Source organism: Panthera leo, chromosome F2, assembly GCF_018350215.1.
Source record: "Panthera leo isolate Ple1 chromosome F2, P.leo_Ple1_pat1.1, whole genome shotgun sequence".
Lineage (NCBI taxonomy): Eukaryota > Metazoa > Chordata > Mammalia > Carnivora > Felidae > Panthera > Panthera leo.
In genome coordinates, this window is record NC_056695.1 from 70,400,869 (window position 1) to 70,423,808 (window position 22,940).

General features: G+C 44.7%; 1 pseudogene; it reads right to left on the bottom strand.

The window, feature by feature from the left end:
• Positions 1-2,552: 2,552 nt before the first annotated feature.
• On the bottom strand, positions 2,553-18,379 carry LOC122210608 (annotated as a pseudogene).
• Between the last annotated feature and the right edge of the window lie 4,561 nt (positions 18,380-22,940).

The window sequence follows — 22,940 nt, forward strand, 5'->3', positions numbered from 1 at the left end:
GACACTGAGGAGTTCATCTTTGGCGGCAGGGATGTCTGGATGAGGACTAAGCACTGGGCAGAATAGATAGATCTTTGTCCAACCTGTGGGGGCATTTCTTCCATCTTCAGGCTTTTGGGCTCACAGGAGAGATAGGCCAGTCCTTTGAGAGCCTTCACTGTCTGCTTTGCTCCACACCAACAGAAGTCTTGACACAGCCCCGTCCTCTGAATATTGCCAGTTCCTGTAGAAGACTGAAGCATTGCAAACATTTTCGGATTTGGGGGAAAGTGGGGTGCAGTAGGAATGAAAAGGAGTTATTATTTCCCTCGAATCTTCAGAAGCTTTGGCCTGGGACTCATCCTGGGAGGAAGGGGACAGACGGCTGCATACTCAGGGAATGAGCTTGGAAAGAATTCTCTTGAGTGATTTGACCAGAAGAGAGCACACTCTGTATCGCGGCTATTGTTGGCATCTTCAGAGCTAGCTAGTGTTTGACATCTCAAAATAAGCAATCCACCTTTGAGGATCAGTGGGGCCACTGAGGAAAGTCTTGTGACCACCTATCGACTGGGCAACAGCTGGAGGAATTGAGAAGAGACACATCTGAGACTTGAGTCTCGCACTAAACATGTGCACGCGGGAAAACTGCTTGCTTCTCTTAGCCTCCTTTCCTTATCTGTAAAATGAGAGTGATCATCTCAATTTACAGGGTTGTCATAAAGGTAAGATGAGAGGATGGGCATAAAAATGTCTAATGAAAAGACTGAAATAAGGGCTGCAAAGACCAAAGGGTGCTGGTAGTTCTGGGTAAGCAGAGGGTAATACGAGGGGGTGTCACCAGAGATTCCGACAGAGGAGCCGTGCCAGACCCAATGGATTTGTTGGGTTTTTGATGATTTACAATTTTTGGTCTTACTCCAATAGCAAAGAATCTGGGGGGAAAGCATAAAAAATTCACATAATTTCTGACTAATAATGCTTGTTAATAGTTATGGGAAATCTTCAACACATATAACTTAGTCTGGTGAAAGAACAGAGAAACACGATTCTAGTCATTTAATATTATTTGAACACAGAGGCATGGCTTGAGCAAGGAGGACGTCTGGGTCAGGGTGGGGAAAGGTAGCCGAAGGTAAGGCTGGGGACAAACCAGACAGATTTTGTGCTGAGGCACCAATAATCTTCCCATTGTACTTTCCTCTTTGAAAGAAAGTCATACAACCTTAACTTTCTCTGCTTCCTCTTTCTGTTCCCATATCTTCTGATTTTCATCCGTTCCTTCAAACACGTTGACCTGTTTTGCCATGGGAAATGCATACTCTTGCCTAACCAAGAGAATAGAGGGCAGGAGAGAAAAATTGTGTGTGTGTGAGAGAGAGAGAGAGAGAGAGAGGAGGAAACTGAGCAGAGAAGTATGAAGGATAAAGAAAAGAAGATGGAGAGAGAAACAGGACATCAAAGGTGTGATGAACAACAGACAGGGAAGAAGACAGAAGAGAGAGAGAAGGAGGAAGGGAGACAGAAATACACGCTTGAATGACAGAGACAGAGTGAGTGCAGGGGAGACAGAGACAGTCATTACCACTTAATGATTAATACAGGATTTAAATGAAATATTCATGAAAGGAAATTGGAGCTTTAGACAAATCCAAAGGCCCCTTCCCTGATCCCGCCTCCCCCTTCCTATGCTTGCTCTCTACTGGAGATACGCGCTCTCTGCTGTCATAACACGGAAACAACTGATGGCCATAACCGGGAGGGGTAGCTTTTTCCTTTGATGGTATTTGCCTCCATTAAAAACTTGTCTGCTGATCTGCCTGGGTGGCTCCTGAGCTTCTCTGCAAGGGTGAGACCCTTTAGAGAAGGCTCCTGGCACCTTGCAGTTGATCCACACAGCTTCCCTTTCTTCTGAACTCCATCTGTGGTCAGGCTCCAAGAGTTCCCTGAGTCAAGGCCTTCCTCTCCTGCGGGAGATAGCTGGAAACATCCTCGAGGATGGTGACTGCCCTGCATACAGCCCTGCAGAGCCCTGTGCTGGTAAGTAACAGAAACTCAATAAATCCACGTACACTGCCATTGGCCATCTCCCCAGCCCAATGCAAGTAGAAAATTGCCTCATCACTCTGAGCCACCGTGTTCTCATCTCTGGGTGTAGACGAATACCTGTCCTGCTGGTAGTGTTACCCATGGACGCTGTCAGGAAGGAGGTGAGGGTGCTCTCCAAGGGCTTGGCGTAGGATGGATGATTTGATTTCCCCATTCACTGCCTCCCTCCCTCCCTATCAGCAGGGAATGAAACTCAGACCCCTACTACGTCTTGCTCCCTGAGGAGTGATACTAAAGCCCGTTATTGGTAATTGGGTTCCTTTACTGTTCGCGCCCCACAGTCGGGGATGCACTAGGGAGGTTTGGCCTGGGGAGGTTGGGTGGGTTTGCTGATTCTCACACCCCTCCCCCACATCAACCTGCCTGGGGAATGTACTGTTTCCACATTAAGTTATGTACAGATGAAATTTCATCTTTTGCCTGTTTTTCCCCCCTTTCTTTCTTTCTTTCTTTCTTTTTTTTAAGAATTTTTAAAATTTTAATACAGTTCCAATTAGTGTGCCAGGTTCATTTCAGCTCCTTTACTGCCAAACCTGGGGGCAGGGACCGCTTCAGTTTCTCTGCCTTCTCTTTGTCTGTGATGACCGAAGTGGAAAGGTATCTGCTGCATCGGACTTTAAGCTTTGCATTATCCTTATTTTTCCTTGGTCTTGATGGACTTGGCATCCTTTCCCCTGGCCGTGAGCAGAAAGTCCTTGATTTCTTCAATTTTTTGCGAGGCATGGTTACGAGGGGCGCAGGCAAGCGTGTGATAGGCACCACCCAAGAGACACTCACCTGCCTGGTTTTTGAAGTGCCGTATTTCCTCAGCTTGAGAGGAGCTGGGAGGTCAGTCCTTTTATTATAAAAATACCTTGAGCTGTCAATTTCCCGTCATAACGGTGTCTTAGGTGGTCTCCTTCCTTTCTGACTTTCCTTATTTAGTCTCGGATGTCAGTTTCTTCATTTAAGGTGGAGATGATGATATTTATTTCCATGGGGCCAAATGAGGCTCAACGGAGGGCTTTCTGAAGGGTTCATTCAACCTGTTCAGCCGTTGAATATGGTTGTGACAGTGTGTGTGCCATCTTGCTTTCATCTGAAAGCTCCAGGAAGCTAGGTGACACCTCTGTCTTTTCACCGCCGTGTACCCAGTGCCCTTGCAAAATGCCAGGTGGACAGAAGGTGCTCAGTTAGTGTTTTCCGAACAAATACCTGACCTCGGGTCTTCAGAGGTTAATCTTCATTGTCGCATACCTATTCTCGTCACTATTTAAACATCTCTTACTAGAGCTCAGGGCTGCTGACATCCCCACTCCATCCCTTCACCCCACCATCCCCAGCCCCCGTCTTGCATTCTGGGGGAGAGTTGATGGGTAGCTCTATAGTTCAGAGCATACTCTGGGCCAGCCGACACTGGACCACAGGGACTGCAAGAGGCAAATACAACACGACTGGACCACTGCAGGCTGATTCAGTGCAGATGAAATACCTGTGCTGCCCTCAGAAATAGGAGGCTTCTGTCCGGCTTCAGAGGAAAAAATAAGAGGTGATCCCCAAAGAACACAGTAGTCTAAAAGGGGCAACTGTATCTATAGGGAGATGGAAGGGGGACAGGCCAAGGATTGCTGGACAGTTCCACCTTTCTGGGCACAACCTCAGGTGACTCAAACAATATTGGGCCCGTGTTACAAATAGGAGGTGTACACATTTCCCATATTGTCTTGTTTATTTCACCTAACTCGGAGATATATTTCTGTTTACAAGAACGGGACAGGCCTGACCGTCTACGGGTGATCAGTAGAGTTGACTGATGATAACATGATGGCATGCAGGAGATATCTTGCAACGTCTTTTCTCTGTGGTCCTTAACACTCTCTGACACGCCCCCCATGTCCCTTATTTATCTTGCTTATTGCGTGTTTCTCTCCAACTCTGTACGCTTCATGAGAACAGAGATGTGTATCTTTCTGTTTGTTTTTTAGTTTTGTTTTTTTCCCCCAGCTATACGCCCAGGCTCAGAGCACCGCCTGGCACATATTAAGCATGTCCTAATTATTATTTGTTTATTCAGTCAAACAACTAATTTCCTACCTAAGCAGTGCTTATTCCTTTACATAACGCAAAACCAAACAAGGATATTTAAATGTATCTTTTTTTTTTTTTCCTGATGGAAATGCCTTAGAATATATTACTCAATCCCCCGACTTCCTAAAAAGAGCTTAAACAATCGTAGGTGATGCTTTTGGTACGTTCACTTCGTAACAAGTGCTTTATTTGATTGATTCATTTAATCCTCGTGGTAAGCTTTTTCTGTGGATGAGGGAAATGAAGCTCAGAGAGGGTGAGTGATTTGCCCCGAATCACACAGTATTTAAATTCAGACCCAGCATTCAAACCCAGGCAGTATGGTCTGAGAGCCTGAGGGCTTAACCGCCAGACTAGACTACGTCTGAATATGAGTTAGGGTGTTTGAAAAGAGTCAGCGTGTCCACGCCCCCTCTGAAAGCCAAATCTCCTATCACAGCGACTCCCCGAAGGGATCCTGAGATGGGAGTGCCTTCTTGCCACACAGACTGTAGAGTAGTGTAATTTTCTGATGTTTCTTCTCCTTCATCGCTAGCTGTTACTGGGTGATGCCGTCAGGACTTTTCTAAGAAGTCCAGCTGTGATGATGCTTCTGTTTTGCTAAATCTGAGAGGAAACCAGATGGTGAGGAGCCTGTTTTATGCCTCAAGGGGTTTAACCTACGAATGTCTTCTCCGCAGCCTTTGAGGACAGGGGTGTCCTGTGTCTGGAGGCTAGTAACCCCATCGACCGCTGATGTCTGTGTTGCTCACGGCCCTTTATCCTGCAGCTGTGATTGTGTCGATGTGTACTTGGTTCACATTCACTGTGGGTGTGTGGGTGTGTGGGTGTGTGTGTCTTTGTGTCTTAACCGGCATTGCTTTTCTATTCTCATCATGTTCCAAAAGGGAAGTGATAGCTCAAGGCAAATCAATGTGACGCCTGTATCTTATTTATGAGGCACAAAGCCCTCCCCTTCGCCCTTGGTGACCTAGAGGAAACTTTTCATCTTGGAACCTTGTCATGTCCTAGGAATGCTGTAGGTAGGACTTGTTCTGTACTGAAGCCGTAATACAGGCCCTGAAGTACTCACGGAGTTTGTTGGCACGAATTAAAGAGCAACGTGCCTGAGCTCTGTGACAGCCAAAAAGCGTTTGCCCTTGCCCCTGAGTTTATGGCTGGGGGTGGAAGAAGCTTGTCATCTACATAGGCTACGCACGTTTCTATGAACCAGCTCACTGCCTCGACCTTATAAAGGCCATTTGCCAACCCAGGAGTAAAGCACTTACAACAGTATTTGTTAAGATCTAGGTCACAACAGATAGAAGGCCACTTACTCCTTTCCTAAGCTTATTTTTTTTTCTTCTGAAATAAACATTGACAAGTATGGCAAAAAATTCAGTGATCATCGATGTCTTTGTTAGTCAGAATCAGAGATCGGTCCTACAGGTAACACGTTAACCACATTTCACACTGGGTACAGTACTAAGTGCTTTATTGGGTGAACTCCTTTAACCCTTACCGTATAAACGCAAAGCACGGATACAAAGGATGTGGAAAGCGTTTAAGACCAACTTCTTCCCTACTCGTTATCAGGGAGGCCAGCCTCGGGGAAATCTGTAAGCATTCTGGCTGAGGAGGAGTCTCACTCCCGATTCCCACTTTCAAACATCTAGTTCATCCAATACTGCCTCCTCCATGAAGTCGTTCTGACTTCCCCTAAAACATGGGATTTTTCTCTCCCTCCTCATTTACATCCCTCATTGACAACCTGGCTGTACTTTTGTCTGGCTCTGATCCTTTTCTGCCAGGCACCGTGTTTCTCTGAGGGTGTGGGATGGGCTCTAAGCAAGGGATTTGGAGTCAAAAGACATCTGTTTGACTTTTCCCAGGCTCCCTGGGTGAGTGCTACTAATCGTGGCATTATCTTCCCTCGGGGAACTTCTGAGACCTAGTGAAATAACACATAGATAGTGCTTTGCTAACTGGAAGCCTAGGCTACAGCCTGTGTTACTATGACCAGTGCGTAAATACACCGACAGGAATGCTGGCCTGAGCCATCTCTGTGTGTTCTCTGACACCCTGAGCACTGCCTGGGAGCCAGCAGACTCGCCTGATGTCTTATCAAAGGGATATTTTTAGGAGACAACCAAACGCCTTCTTTGCAGCCAGTCACACGAAATATCTCAAGAGCACCTTCCCCCAGACCCAGAAGCGGGCCGAACAGACCCTTAGCTGGGGCTGGATTCTTTAAGGCCAACGAGGCACCATGCATCCGCTCGCTAGCCGAGAGGAGGAAAGACTCCTGGAGGCGCTTTGTCAGTAAAGGGGAAACTACCCTTTAACCGTATCACGCTAATGCGGCCAAATCCTTCATCGTGAGGTCAGAAGACAGAGTGAGAGATGCGAGAGGTGTGCCCCGCGTGGGGCAGAACGATAGCCTTCAAGTCTGATCCCCAAATGCAGACGTGCTAGGCCGTTCTGCACTTCTGGAAGGGAGGCTGTATTTGTGAAGTGATGGAACAATTTCCATGGCAACAGACTGTCTGGTGTCAGAAGAACCGACATGAAAGCTCCACGTGCCAAGTCTGTATTTATGTGATGCTTATCTCCCTGCCTCCTACAACGCAGAGAGGGCTTGATCTCTCAGCAGACGTCCTTTTCCATCGAAACGATGCCCATGTAAAAATCAAATCATGCCATTTCTCTCAGACTTCCACATCGAAAGGTTGAGTGTACTATTTTTGTCTTGTAAAATTTTTGGTAGCCTGAATGGAGCTGTCAGGGTCTTTGTAAACAGATCTGGCTGGACCCTCAGGAGGTGACCCTGGGGTGATGGGGGGGGGGGGCAGCTAGGACCAGAGTCTTGGTCTCCTAGAGAATGTGGCATTGCTCTCTGCCCAGCACCTTGCTGCAGGATGTTGGGAGTGGAGGAGTGTAGTCAGAGGACCAGGATGGACCCTGAATCCAGAAGCCTGGCCAGGCAGGGTGGGACTGAGCTGGGAGGCTGCTCCCTGCTGCTGTAGGCATCTTCCTGTAATTGACAACCCCCTTGGAGAAAGTCTGCTTTTATACCTGGGTCCTAATCTCTGATGCTTCCCAACACGTTCTCACCATAATCTGTGCACTGGAGACCTCAAACCAGAGACTTCACTCTTGGCTCCTTTCCTGACCTCAGGCTTCTCCACAAACCACAAAGCCCTATATTGTTGCTCCTTAGGACTTAACCCTTCCTCACCCATATCCATCTTCCCAAACCGTAGGCCATGTACATCAGGAGAAGCCCAACTACCCCTATCTTGCTCTGTACCCCAAAGACTGGATGTCAAGCAGTGTCCAAAAGGGAGGTAACTTCTATCATTGCTGGTCAGCAAGATGCCCGCGGGGAGCGGGTAGATAAACATTTTTAAATGCTTAGTACTGATTAAAATGTTCTCAACTGGCCTGTGGTAATGGTCGCACATATCTAGGAATATGTTAAAAGCCATTCATTTGTACACCTTCGATGGGCGAATTGTATGGCACGTGAATCGCATTCCCATAAAGCCATTTTAAAAAGTGAATTGGTAGAAAAGAATACAATCTCATAAAACCAGCGAGGTCAAAGCTTAAAAAGAAACGTATTTAGATTAAAGCTGATTTAGAGAACCAATATGGTATACATCGTAGAACAGGTGGTATGTAGGTATGGTAATGAAAGTTTTGGGAAAAGTCTCCCCTCTGGTAAATCTTTCATATAGTCCTGGTTAGAGTGTGTGTCATATCCAAGTGTTCTGTGTACATTGTGGACCCACCCTTCCAAAGTCAAGTATCATATCCTGACCCTGAAAATATCCTCTGGGGGCAAAATCACTCCCATTTGAGAGCCACTGCTCTAAGTCAATAATCATTGAACACTTGATAGATATTTATGGTCACCTTTGATGAGCCAGGCACTATCCTAGGCGGTGGGGACAGAGCAGTGACCAAGATAGCCCAAGTTCCTGCTTGAAAGAAGTTTATATTCTAACGAGGGGGATAGAAACCAAGTGAGCAAATTCATAAGCATGCCTATTCAGATAAACACTAAGAAAAAAGTCAGACAAGGTGGTGGAATTGAGAGTGGTTGGTGGTCAAAGACAGCCTTTCTGAGGAGGTAACATGCAAGAGAGATGTGAGAGTCAAGGACGGGCCATTCATAAGAAAGGAAAGGGGCTGCCTTGTAAAGCAGAGAGGCTGCTGGAAGGAGAGTCCCAAAGGAGGGAATGAGGTTGGTGAGTTTGGGGAGCAGAAAGGAGGTCAGTGTGACAGAACCTAGGGAAAGAGGACATGTTAGGCTTTCAGAGTCCAGGGCAAGATGCTTAGGTTCTGTTCTGAGGGAGATGGGAAGCTGCTGGGGGGGGCTTTAAGTTGGCGTGGAGTAATTTATGCTTTTACAAGTTCATTCATTCAGGCTGCTGGATGCAAATGGTCTATAGGGGTGCACAGAGGGAAGAGTAAAATCAGTGAGGGGACAGCAGCTGTCATCCAGGGAAGACTGAGGAGGTGCCGAACTAGGACAGCGGTAGTAGAAACGAGAGCAGTAAAGACAGATGGTAGTGACTGAGGGAGGGTAATCCTAGTTGTCATAGAAAAGATGAGTGAATGCCTGGAGAGGGCACGAAAGCCAGAAAAAGAGAGACGTTGGGTTTCTCCCTGAAATTGGGAGTCCATTTGTCTGAATTTGGCCAGGCTTTATTGAGAGGAGAAACATGACTGGCTAATCAAATGAACTCCATTCTCTTAAGATTTTCCAGCCTGTGGTTCAAGTTGGGTTTCTTTCATGGAAAGACCATTGTTTTTTTCCTATAAAGAGGGTTAATAGACTGTAACACCCGCTTAATTATAACCTGCTTCCTTGACCACTTTCTTTGGTTTAATATTTACTCAGCTTAGCATTTATCATGGATCTCAGCATAGGGTGAGGTCACTGAAAGAACTCCTTGAACGCAAACCTTCAGTAGTTCGAAAACTGCATTAAAAATAGGCCGGTCTTTCATAACATATCTTGAGGGGGAAAAAGCAAAACAGAACAAAAGCAGAGTCTTAAAGCCTTCTTGGGTCTCTGATTATTGCTTCCCTTCAAGTTTTGTGAAATTGATAATAATAATAACAGCAGTGTAATAACCACAACTACCGTTTATTGAGTACCTACTGAGCACCAGGCTGTCTGAATCATGTTAGGTTTAATCCCCATTACACCCCTACAGGTGGGTGTTACTGTCCTTACCTAACAGATGAGGCGAAAATGGCTTAGGAAGGTGACGTAATCGTGTCAAGACCACACAGCTGGTGTGTTAGCTTCCTAGGGCTTCCTTGACAAATTGCCACAATCTGTATTTCTGCTCTGGATGCCAGAAGTCTGAAATCAGGGCTTGCCTCAAAGGCTCTAGGGAAGGATCCTTCCGTGGTGCCTCCAGATTCTGGGGGCTCCAGGTGCTCACTGGCTGTGGCCTGCTTAATTCTAGCCCCTGCCTCTATTTTCACATGCCTTCTCCTCTTCCCCCTGTGTCTGCCCAATGGATGTCTCTTATAGGGACACATGTCGTTGACTATAAGGCTGATCAGATAGTCCAGGATGATCTCAACTTGTGATATTTAAGACCCCTTTTTCCAGAGAAAGTCACATTCATAGATTCCAGGGGTTAAGACATGGGCACTTCTTTTGGGGGGGGGTACCATTCAACCCACTACAGCTGGTTACTTGTAAGTAGCAGAGCCTTGAACACACTAAATTTGCATCATCAAAGAATGTGGGGCGCCCAGGCTTTTCTTCTTTCGTCTTCATTGCCTCATACATTCTTTGTTTCCAGTGACCATGACCAAAGAGCCAAAGGATTTTTTTTCATCTAAAATAAACTTAGCAGCATAATACAGTAAAAGTTATAATTACAGGTTTCCCATCCAAAATGGTGGCAGGTATTCAAAGAACACCCTCATGTTAAAAGATGCCGGTCTTGCTAACTCTAATTACAAAGGAGGGTAAATAATGTCAAAATACATCTTGGGAGTTTTCGGTGCAGTAAAAAGTAAGTGTTCACAGCTAAATGGCAACTGACATCTGGATGGATTGATGACACAGCTTTTTTTCTTTCCTTTTTTTCCCCTGCTGTTAATTAAAAGTGAGTTGTATCAGTAGAAATTAAGGCCAGATTTTTTAATCCCTAACAGCCACTCAACCTTTCCCCTCATTCACATTAAATCTGAAGTCTAAAGAAAACCCACGGCAACTGGGCCTGAGCATCACAGAGGGAGGCAGAGAGCAAATGATAAAAACGTAACATGAGGGGCGCCTGGGTGGCTCAGTGGGTTAAGTGTCCGACTTCGGCTCAGGTCATGATCTCACAGTCTGTGAGTTCGAGCCCCTCGTCAGGCTCCGTGCTGACAGCTCAGAGCCTGGAGCCTGTTTCAGATTCTGTGTCTCCCTCTCTCTCTGCCCCGCCTACCCCCTGCCTGATGTTCTGTCTCTCTCTCTCTCTGTCAAAAATAAATAAACATTAAAAAAATTTTTTTAAATGTAACATGATAGGATGTGGAACATTTGGAATCATCACACGCCGCTGGTGGGAATGTAAAACGGTATAGTCATTTTGCGACAAAGCTTTGCAAGTGTTCAAATGGTGACACAGAGAGTTACCATGTGACCCAATAATTTCACTCCCAGACATACACCCAAAAGAAATGAAAGCATATGTCCACAGAAAAGCTTATACAGGAATGTTGATAATAGCATTGTTCATAATAGCCAAAAGAGTGGGAACAACCCAAATATTTGTCAAATGTAGTCTATGGGTTAACAAGCTATATCTACACAATGGAATATTATTCAGCAATAAAAAAAGAAATGGGGGATCGATGCTAAAACAAGGATGGACCTCGAAAACATAATGCTAAGTAAAAAAGCCACATACAAAAGGTCACATATTGCATTATTCCACTTTTATGAAATGTTCAAAATGGGTAAATCCATAGAAATAGAAAAAAGAATGAGTGTTTCCTGGGCCTTAGGGATTAGGAAAAATGGGAATTGTCTGCTGGTGAGTAAGGTAAGGCATTTTGGGGGGAGGGTTTGTATAGGTTCTAAAAACTGGTTGTGGTGAGCTTGTACAATTCTGCGAGTATACTAAAATCGTGGAATTTCATACCTTAAAGCGTGACTTGATTGCATGTGAACTTTATCTCAGCAAAGCTGTTACAATGATTTTAAAAAAATAAAATAAAAATGTAACATGATAAGCCTCTTTTTAAAAATGTTGCTGTAAATCCTCAGATGCATCATTTAAATCTCTCTCCACAATGCTGCAGAGGAGATCTACCACAATTTCACCTCCCTCAGCAAAATATGTTGGTAATTTGGATTGTTTGCTCTTTTGATTAATGCCAACAAGAACATCTTCATGCCTAAAGCCTTGAAAAAACCTCTATCTATCTATCTCTCTATATCTATCTATCTATCTATCTATCTATCTACCTACTTATCTAATCTTCCATCCATCCATTTCTTATCTACCTCTCTTGTCTATCTGTCTATCTATCTATCTATCTATCTATCATCATCATCATCATCTATCATCTTTTTTTGTCTATCTATCATTTATCTACCTACCTATGTAAACTTCTAACCACCCATCCATCCACCCATCTCTCTCTCTCTGTCTCTCTCTTCCTCTCATCTATATCATCTATCTATCATCTTTGTATCTCCTCCCCACAGTTGATTCCCAGGTCAAAAGGGACAAACTGACCTTACAGGACCAACTGGATAGAACTAGAGTCTCCGTTCCCCTCTCACACCCCCTTCTTCTCTTCCTCTTTTCTTCCTTCCTTCCCTCTTTCCCTTATTCCTTCCTTTTTTCTCACTTTCTAAACTTACCGAGACCGTCTCTCCCTAGTCATTCTGGAGTTTTGACTGCTATGAACAGTCTAAGAGATGAGTATGAAAGGCATGAGAAGTATTTTTCTCTCTGGATCGACATCCAAGAACTTACACAGACAAGGAATTCAAAGAGTCTTAGGGGTGGATCTAGCAAGATCTTTGCTCATGTTGCCTGTGCAGAGCCCAGCACATTTCCTCTCCGGAGCTCTCCTCCTTCTCTTTAGCTCCTCAGTTCCCATGTGATTTTAGGACCGCTAAGTCATGTTCTTGTCGTCAGGGCTTGCCTGTTCTTGCCCACTGCCAGCCAGTCAGATTCATTTGTTCAGCAGATGATGTGGGGCACCCCCTGTGGGCCAGACACTGCGGTTGGTTCAAGGCTCAGCGGGGGGCGAGGCAGGCCCGGTTCCTGCCATGTAGACCTCGCGTCTTTCTGGACTCCTGTGATGGGCATGGCCTGCTCCGTGCTCGGGAGGTGACCTCTGCTTCAGGTTGTGCTTGCAGCAGCAGTGAGTGCATGAGGAGTATAGGATGTGCTCACCACCTCACAGGGGGTAGGGTCACAGGGGGTAGGACATCACACTTGGACGAACACTTTGGAACAATACCAAAGTCAAGCCGGGGCCAGAGATACCAGCAATTGCACGGACGGTATCATCTACAGAAGCTTGGCTTCAATTTTCTCACTAAAGCTCCGGAGGACCCTCGTATCAGTCTGCAGAGGCAAGAAGGGAGGCTCCGAGGGCCCTGGAAGCGTGTATTCATGGGAGCTCTCTCCGGCTCTAAAAGGAGGACCCTTCTTTCTTCATCCACATCATTTAATCTAGAGTCTTTTTTCAAGTTTGGTTGTTTGTTTCATTTTCTTGGTCTGTTTTAGGTTTTTGGAGGAAATAGCATACGTACACGTGCCAAGGAGTGTGCTGACACCTGAGAATACAGAGATGAACGAAAAACAAAAATGTGCCCGATGTTGTGCAACTTACATTCTAAGAGGGAAGACAGACAATAAACAGATGGACAAATAAATGTATAACTTTACAAGGAAAACTAAAGCAAGTAGGTGCCGGAGAGCAAGGAACAGGGAGCGAAGGACTCCTTTAATGCAAGTGACGTCATGCAGGAGCATCCGGAGACGATGCTGGTCAAGGGAGGTGTGCCGGGTGTTCTCAGATCCTGAGATCCACGGATGAGTAAAATTGTGGAAACAACGGACGGGCAGACATAGGGATGGCACCACTTTAGTTTAGCGATTAGAGAATATATAACAACATTAAAAAAAAAAAAAAACCCGAGCAACTGCTATATCTTATCGCGAATTCATAAAGGGCACCTTGATGCCAGATTCTGTTGCAGATTGGTGAGTTGCTCGATCACGGACTGGCATTTGACAGCCATGAGTTTTGCCAGTAGGTGTTCTGTGTTCAGAGGAAAGACTGGACCTGCGTCCTATGTCTGATGACAGTGGTATTAGTAATAGCTAATACTTTATGAGTTCTTTCAACGTGCAAGGCACCGGGCCGAAAGCCCTTCACGTGTTATTAACTCGAATCCTCACAACGGCCCCGGACGCTAGGTAGACAGGTGGTACCAGACTTTTTTTTTGTTATTATTGATGGAGAAACTGGGACTTTAAGAGGTGTAGTAAATTTCCAAAGAGACATAGCTAATGAATGGGAGAACACAATTTGAACCAAATCAAGCCGGAACCAACCCTACTCAAGAAAGGAAAGATCGACTTCGGGCTTTGCTGAGCCTGGTGAGGGGTTGGAAATCTGGGCATTATGTGGGCACGGTAGCTTCTCGTAGATTGGGGATTTGCACTGTGCTGCAACCACACATCCCTTGTTTCGCCTCTCCAGGTCCAGTCCCCCTCTTTCTAGCGATAGCACCCTTATTCTTCTTTGGGGGCTACCTCATCCCGCTGACTACAGTTTTGGTGGGGCTACCCTCATAGTGGCCCTCTCTTCTGGCCAAGGAGCAGACAGGGGTTGTGAGTGAGGCTGGAGGCTTGGCATGGAATTTGATTCTGGAGCAGAGCAACACAAATGCTGAAAACAGATGCCTCTTGGTCCCAGAGCCCTCCCCAAAGAAAAGGCTGTTTGTTAGTTTTTCCTTCCTGGGCTCGAAAGAGCTTCTTTGATCCCTGCCTGCTCCTTTTTAGTTCTCTGTGATTTTTTTTAACCCTTACACTCATCTTCAATCCTTCATATATATATATATATATATATATATTTTTTTTTTTTTTTTTTTTTTTTTTTTTTTTTTTTTTTTTTTTGCTTAGGTGAGCTGGAGTTTGTCTGTTGCTTGCAACCAGGTGGCAGAGCCTGGAGATTAAAACTCAGGTTTTAAATCAGATGAACCTCTGTTCTTATCCCAAGTGTACTGTTTACTAAGTATGTGACATTGGACAAATCGCTTAATCTCTCTAATTATGTTTTCTTACCTATGAAATGGGGATAATAGGGTGTTGAAAAAGTGAGCCACTGCATGTAATTTGCTTAGCAGAGAGCCTGGACTTAATCATGCAATTTGCTTAGCAGAATGTTCTTTCTTATCAACTCCTTAATAAATATTAGCTGCTCTGATCTGCCTTGGCAAATCAAAGAGAAGTATGTTCTTCCCCACCTCCAACCAGGACCAGATAGTTTACACAACACAAAATATAGATAGATATGGGGGTGGGGGGAATCACAGGAATGGAATTTTACAAAATTGGAGCCAAAGATAAACTGGAAAACACCAAAGCAGAAGGATCTGGAGGATTTATTGGACCAGAGATTTTAGACTTCAGAGCGTAAAGAACTCACAAAATTGTATGATTCGGTATCTTGATTTCAAGTCTTTAAAAGATTCTTATTCCCATTTACAGGTGAGGTAAGTGCTGAGTTTTCAATCAACAAATATATATTCCATGCTTACTGGGGAGTATGGCAAGATGCTGAATCTTGGGAAATAGAGGAGGAAGATACAACCAGGGTATCAGTATGGGTATTCCTAGTTAGGGGTGGGTGTTTTCCACTTGATGATTCAGTGACACAGGCTTTTTGTGTCTTGTGGAATCACCATCCTCAAGGGCCTCGGAATCCTCTGTCTCCGGTCAGAAAATGGGGGAAGGGAGACTGGAGAAGGCACAGCTGCCTCTTAATCCAAGATGGTGGAGGCGACATTCAGGGCTTGTCCTCTCTGTTGATTGATGTGATCACATAGCCTCACCTGGACGCACCGAGAATGTGCAGCCCCTTTCAGCAATGGCTCTGTAGTACAAAGAGGAGCAGAAACCACTGCTGAAGTCCAGTGTCTTCCACTCTGAAGACAGAGCTCTTTGGACCTCAGTTCTCTATTATTAAAAGGATGGCTTTGTTTGTTCTATGGTTCTATAGTCTCTGAAAATGGAGAGGTATGAGATTTTTATTCAACTCACCAAATAGGAGGTTCCATTTATCCATCAGCTTAGACACACACACACACACAGCGTTGAAAACAGAGAGAGTATTGAGTCATCATATCATATTCTATTACTTTGGTTTTTGTTTGTAGTCTTTACCTAGAACATGTCTATATACCCAGTTCAATATTACACACACCCAACCTTGAAAGAAGCGTATTTTATGCTTACCTATATTTGCTTCTGTTGGAGGATGTGTGGTTTGTTGTACCTAAGGAGATTTTGGCCTTCTTGATCTTGAGGGAAGGACAAAAGATTCAGATGTGTTGGCTATCATTAAAACTGTAAGCTTTAATTCTGAGGTTAATCTTTCTCTCTTTTTCCCCTTCCCTTTCTCTCCTCTTCTTCTCCTTTTTCGTTGTCTTCAGTAGCTGAAGAGGTACATAAATCAGCTGACCTGGTGAAGATCAGTTCACACAACGTACATCAGGAAATGTGAATTTCAAGCGTGGGTCTTTGTTTATGCAAATTGGACTGGGCTTCCTATAACTCAACTATCTATCAAGGAAATTAAAGGGAAATTAGACACTACTTTCAAAATCTTACTCCCAACATTTCCTTATATTTGTCCTTTTGTGCACTGGAACTGCACATTTTTGTTTTTACTGGTGTTTTCTGTGCTCTGCGGACTTGACCTCTGTATCCTGCCAGTATTTTCAACCACAGTTTGTATAAACATTGCATTGTCCCGTGTGTCAGTCCAAATCAAACTTGAACACAGAATTGTGATGGTGAGTAGTCATTTTCTCTCAACCAGTTCCCTCAATTATTGACCCAAAGGTTGGAGATAGATACTGCCTCTGGGTCCCTAGATCTCAATCCCTATCTCTGCCTTTATCTATCTCTGCTTATCTCTCTCTCTCTCTCTGTCTCTCTCCACATTTGGCTAGGATTGCTTTAAACAATATATAATAAAACAATGCGCCATGAGCTAGCAAAAAATCTACAAAACGAATTTCCTCTTCCTTTCACGGCCATGCCTCCTATGCACGAGTCTGCTGTAGGCACTAGGCAACTAAACAGCAACCCCTCCACCTTTCTGTAGAGGAGCCAGAGAGGCAAAACAGATGTACCAAGAAGTTCAGTAACATCCAAGATTGCGTTACCAGAAGTCACAAAGCCGGGATGTCAGAGTCTGAGTTACCAATGACTACTCTACGTTGACATCGGTGTTGAAATAGAAATGATAACGAGGCGCATACCATCGACAGGCAGAGGGACAGTGAGTGCGAATTCCTGAGGTGGTGCTGTTCTGTTCGAATCACGGAGCACAAACACCTAATGCTAGGAGGGCGTCTGGATCTACCGCATCCCCTGCGCTTAGTTACTAGGTTGGGTGAGTGAGGGGTGTCAAGGGGCAGGTCATCCAGATAGACACTAGAATTCTGGTCTCCCGGCCCCCAAGGCAGCGCACACTTCCTCTATTATTCCAGAATCAACCAAAGCCGTCGGAGGTAAGAAGCTCTTCCGTGTTCTAGGTTTTATTTGGTCTCAAACTATTTTTTATCCCTGCTCAGTTCTTGGCTTACTCCCTTGGGTAGAGCCATTTGTTCATTCAGGTTTCACTGAACACCCGTGGGCCTTGTACCCTAAGCCTGGGGCAGGCGATGGGTCTCTAGCATGCAGGTACCAGAGCTGACTCTATTGTTTGCTAGATATCTGGTTATGGGAGAATCATTTCGTGTGGCTTCCCCCCCACCCCCCGCCTTTTGTTTCTCCTGCCTCTAAAATGGGTCTGAGACGACTTATGTCACGGGGTTGTTGCAATCGTTGAGTTCTGTATGGAAAGAGAGTTATCCTTATTTGAGGCGGGCTGCTCCTTTAGAAGCAGAGTGCGGGGTGGGGAGGGGGACAGGAGTTGGATGAGCCAGGAGAAACACATGGAGGTCAGATCACACGGGGCCCGTGCGTCATGCTAAGGAGTTCAGACTTGTCCCTCAAGCCAAGTCAAATTGTTTGCCAAATCACTCAAAACAACTGTTCTGTGATGGGAGCATGGGAAAGAGACTCAATAGTCAGTGAATGCTGGCTATGCCCTAAGTGCTTTATCTCAATTCTCTGACTTAATCCTCATGACAGCCCCACATAGGAAGCATTATACACTGAGGCTCAGAAAGATCAACTTCCGGGAGGTTACATAATTGGTGGCAGAGCTGTGATTTGTATTATTCCGTCAGACTGTGAAACTTTCCTCTGTCATGCATAATACATTAATTCCCCCCTCCCCCCCCCAAAAAAACCCCATATGAAAGCTGAATGCCTAGAACTGAAGAAACCCAAAACTTTGCATGTGATATGGAGGAGTCATATTCCATGGAATCCCAAAAAAAAACATGACGAAAATTCTTGATGATGCAATGATTATTTAAAACATTAAAATTGGCTTCAACATTAAATGCAAATAGTTCTACTCTTATGTAATTTCCTGCCTCAAAATCCTGATTTTTTTTTTTCAGATTATTTTAAGTGACATTCAGTAAGGAGAAAAAAATCACTTTAAAATGTAGGGAAATGACTGGCTTAGTGGTAATTTTGCAAGAGACTGGGTAGGGAACTCAGCGTGAGGCTTCGAGGATGGCTTTCATAGGATTTTGCAAGATTTCTTTAAATATTTGTGATATGAGACTTGACTATAGAACTATTTCTCCTCTTGACAAGGGAGCACAAAGCATACCCACCCCTGAGAAGTTCTCTCCAGTTCCATGAACTTCCCTTTGGAAGCCTTTGGAATTCTGGAATGGTTTTTGGTGCCAATTTTTATCATTTCCATGCTTTTTAAGACTCTCTCCACATCCTTCAGTAAGGCTCATCTTGCGATGCAGTCCTATGATCTATTTCCAGAGTTCCCTGTATGTGATTTAATTTGGTACCTGTTCCTTACGACTGAACAGCTTGAATCCATCAGGCATCCCGACACAACCAGGGATTCCCTGCATTTAGCACAGCAAGTGGTTTTTATCTGGGTTCCAGCGGTTTAACTGCTAGTGTCAGTGGCTTTCATTTTTCCATTTCTCACTCATCTTTATAAAACATTAGAGAACATTTCAGTAAAACATGAAACGATTGCACAAACATGGTTGCAAAAGCTGCTGATGCTGTTTAATCTGAATTCTGATTATGAGCTTGGTGTAAGGGTGTCCATGTGAAAAGCAAATACGTGGAGCTCGAGACTTGCTTTGATGAATTTATTCAACAAATGCGCTCTCTTTGGGAAGCTTATCTACAGGAAGATTCTAACACAAGGGTTTGTATGCAAATGACTGGGAAAACTTTCAGGGGATTGAGGAGGTGAGACAGGAAATGAAAGGAAGCCAGCCAATCATCAATACAATGCATCGACCATGGGCCCAATGAAGGAAATAAGCAAGAAAGGTCCCACAGAGGAAAATTTTGCTCACTTCCTCAGGTCAGCACCGTAGACAGTGTAAATCATACCTCAGAGTTGTCCTGATCAGAGGAAAGGGACCACTCCTTGGTCATTGGCCAAGGCTATACAAATTCCCAGTCTTCAGTTCTCTGTGTTTTGGTGCAGACAACTCCAGCTGGACTTCAGCAGCCTGGGGGGCAGCTCTCCCCAAAGAGCAGCAAATACTGGCTGCTTTGAGTATGAGCACTTTGGGCAGAAGTGTGGACAAAAATGGTAATGGAATCCACAGGAATGTGAGTAAGACTCTGCCGGCCACCCTCCTAGGATGCAATGGAGAAGAGGACGAATATTGTCCCCACCCACTCTCATGGAGCTTCCATTTGGGTGTCAGGGAACTAGGCATTAACAAACTAGTTGCAGATTCATATACATGCAATGAAAAAAAAAATAGGCAGGAGGCTGATACAGAAAATAAGAAATCTACTGTATTTAGATGGGCAGCAAAGAGTTCTCTCTGGAGATGACTTTGGAGCCGAGGCCTGAATGATGCAAAGGAGTGAATTATTTGCCAAGTCAGGAGCGGGGAGCTTTCCCAGAGTAGGGTACACATAGTCAAAGTCTTTTGGATGGAAGAGAGAGTGGCATGTTCCATGAACTGAGCGAACACCAGGGGGGCTGGAGCCCAAGCCTGGATGGTGAAGAGGTGTCTTCGTTATCTGTTGCTGCCTCAAAAATCACCCCCAAATTCAGATCTTACAAGACAAGCCTTGCAGCTTTGCTCATACTGGCGGCTGGAGTGGTGATGGATGGTCAGGGATGACCTTGTTCTGGCAGTTGCTACTGGGTCTTGGCTTGATCATGTTTCTTATAGGCTCATCTGTGCTTCTCCGATGGGAGACAGTATTCGAGGGAGTGAAGGCAGGGAGCTGCAAGCTCCGTGAGGCTGTGTTTCAGGAGGCACACAATATCACTTCCACCAAATTCTACTGCTCAAAGCGAGTTACAAGGCAGATTCAAGGGATCGGGAAAATGACTTCATCTCTCGATAGGAGGCACTGCAATGCATTGGTGGCCATGTTCTAACCTACCAAAGGAAAAGGCTATGATTTGAGACGCACCAGTAGTCAGACTAAGCCTTGCATGGTGGGCCACATTAAGGTGTTTGGATGTTGAGATCTGAGTGTCCAATAACCAGTATCCAGTGTCATCGTTGATCAAGATCTGAACCAATACAGAAACAAAATGAAGGTTTAAGATGCACGGGCATCAAGTTGTTCTTTTATGTTTTAGGATGCAGTTTATATTTGGGGACAGGTAGAGTATTTAATGGAGGACCAAAGAAGCAAGAAGAGTTACCCACCCAGTTATTGACCAAGCTCTTCAGTTATTAGATGCATGGTCTTGAGCATTATAACTGAACTTCCTTGATTTACTGAGAATAAAATGAAACAATGTTTGCCAAGTGTTTAGTCCATGGCAGGAAATGAGTGCTCCCTGAAGTTTGCAATTGTTATTAATAAGGGCAAGTAGCTCTGGGTGACTGATTTGCATAAAGTTCATAGAGGATGTCTGGTTTTTCTTCCCTAATTTCCATTGGTAAAGACCCTATTCACCCTTTTATCAAAACTTTTCCTTCCCTTTCCTCCAACCTGCTTGGGTGTTGCCCCACATAGATCCTTCAGGCTAAGAAGGAAAGGAATCTGCAGATCTTGACAAGGAGACCTTCAGGGTTTATTATCTTAGTGAAGTTGCAGGTGAATTTTAATAACAATAACCAACAAATCTCTTTTATTCCATTATGAAGATAAAACCGATGAGAAGTGGTGCTTGGTGTCATCTGGTGTGACCGTTTCTAAGGAGATAGACAATGAAATATTTCCTTTCTAGAAGGTTCCATTAAAGCACACATAGACATATGAGGGCAGGCTCTCACACTCACACATCCAAACAACCAATTGTTTCTGTCTTTGACACTTTGCATAGAATTGCAGGCAACTCACAAATTCCATAATTTATTGAATGTCACTGCTCATTCAGAAAGAATGGTCATTATCTCAGACATATTTATGGACCTGGTTAATGCCGAGTATTAAAAACGTTATTGGGGATTTAAATCCAGGCAAGTGACTTCCCTCCAGCGCCGAGAGAGCCACAATTTGCCGGCTCCCCTTCTGGAGGGAGCTTGCCAGATATGGAAATATTATTACATGGTTGAATGAAAAGGAAACTGAATTGCAGAAAGAGCCTCCATCCCTAAAGAGCAATGACCTATGAAACAGCTAAAGGGAATAAGGAAATGAATTTTGTCAATTAAAAGAAAAGAAGGAGAAAGAGAGCACACAAAGAGAGGTAGGTGGCAGACCTAGGCACCGGGAGACTGGAAGTCCATCAAGAAACTATAGCACTCTTGGAATTCAGCTTCCAGTGGATCCCTGTTGCATTTGTGTCTCTTGCCTAATTTCCTCTACCTGCTTCCTGTGCGAATGATAGCTTCTTTTAGAACATCCTTTTATACCATACATAACACTTTTATATTATTTGATTGGATTTTCACAGTCTTGGGAGTTTTACTTATTTCCAGCTCCCGCTCGCACCTGGGGATACCGAATAGGTAAGCAACTTGCCTCTGCTCGGGGACTGGTCACGGACCAAGCTAGGAACTGCTTTCAGGGTAGCCAGCTCGGGACTTGGTATGCTTCTTACTGTGCCAAAGTGTCTCCGACATCAATTCCTCCCCTCCAACCGTAGATCAGATGATCCTCGGCAGAAAAATTATGTTTTATGCTTTCATTGGTATTCTCTAAAGAATCTTTTACCTTATGAGCCCACGGCTGGAACTCAGTATGTGTTGATTAATGGAAAGTTGTGTCGCCTTTGCTTTCCTACGCCTAGCCCCCCAGTCTTTGTTACCCACATCTTAATTTTAGAAAGTTTCTTCTTAACAGAAAGATGTGTTTACAGCTGACGTGGCGCAGGCGGGCTGGGCACAAAGCCCATGCTCTCACCACGCCGTTCATGCTCTGTGCCCTTGTTCAGTGATGAAACCTCTCTGAGCCCCCAGAATTTGTCATCTTTCACTCGGGGCTACTTTGCTTACCTCAGAGAGCTGTTGGAAGCTTGGAATCCAGTTATAATCTAGCCCCTTAGTAAAGTTCCCAGAATTTAGTGGGTACCAGCTCCATGCTAGGTACTCTTATTATCATTGGCATTGTTTGCCCCTTGCTTTCAACTTCCTCAGAAGCCATCTCGCTTGGGAATTTCACAAAATAATGTCTTACGGCTTCCGTCTTGGACTCCATCTTTCATCTGTCTTGTTCATCGGTCCGCTTATTCATGATCCTGTCAGCCATGCTTTCACCATCTTTCCTCACCTCTCGTCCCGGGTTACCCTCACATTTTTGGGCTGGCCAGACAACACCGAGGGTTGGTTCAGCCACACATTTTGTCATGTCACTCTGGAGATTCCGGATGTTAGGGCCATCCGGGGCAAACCAGCTCATGTGATCAACCTACCCACAATCCTTTGCAGGACTCGGAACTCATAGATTTGCTCCTTTATATTTCCATACTGATTCCTTGTGGGAAACACACGTCCTGTCAACCTGAAGGATGCCTTTCAGGAAAAAAAAAAAAAACACTACAAAATCAATAAAAAAATAAAATATATAAACAAAACAAGATACAATGCACAAAACAGAATTCCTAGCTATTTCCTCTGGGAAATCTTATGTCACTAACTCCTTTGAGCCTTTTTACTCAAAGTTTGTTGTCTTTTATATCCAGGGTGGGAGGCAGTGCTATAGCCTTACCGGTCACTCACACGTTGCAATATGTTTATGCTGTTTGGTCAATGGCTGCTGGTTTGAGCATCCCACCTGCCCACCACCGGCACCCTGACTGCTCTTGGATCTCTCACTATCCAGCAGCTGAAGAATTGATATCTAGCCCAACACAATGACCAGGATCCATCATAACTGGTTGATACGCATGCTAGGGAGCCCCTCAAAACCTGGTTTCACAAGCATTGCCATGGGCTTTCCTGTGTTCTTGGGAGAATCAGTCTTACCCCAGAGTTTCTCTATAGGCCTAGGAGCCCCATACGG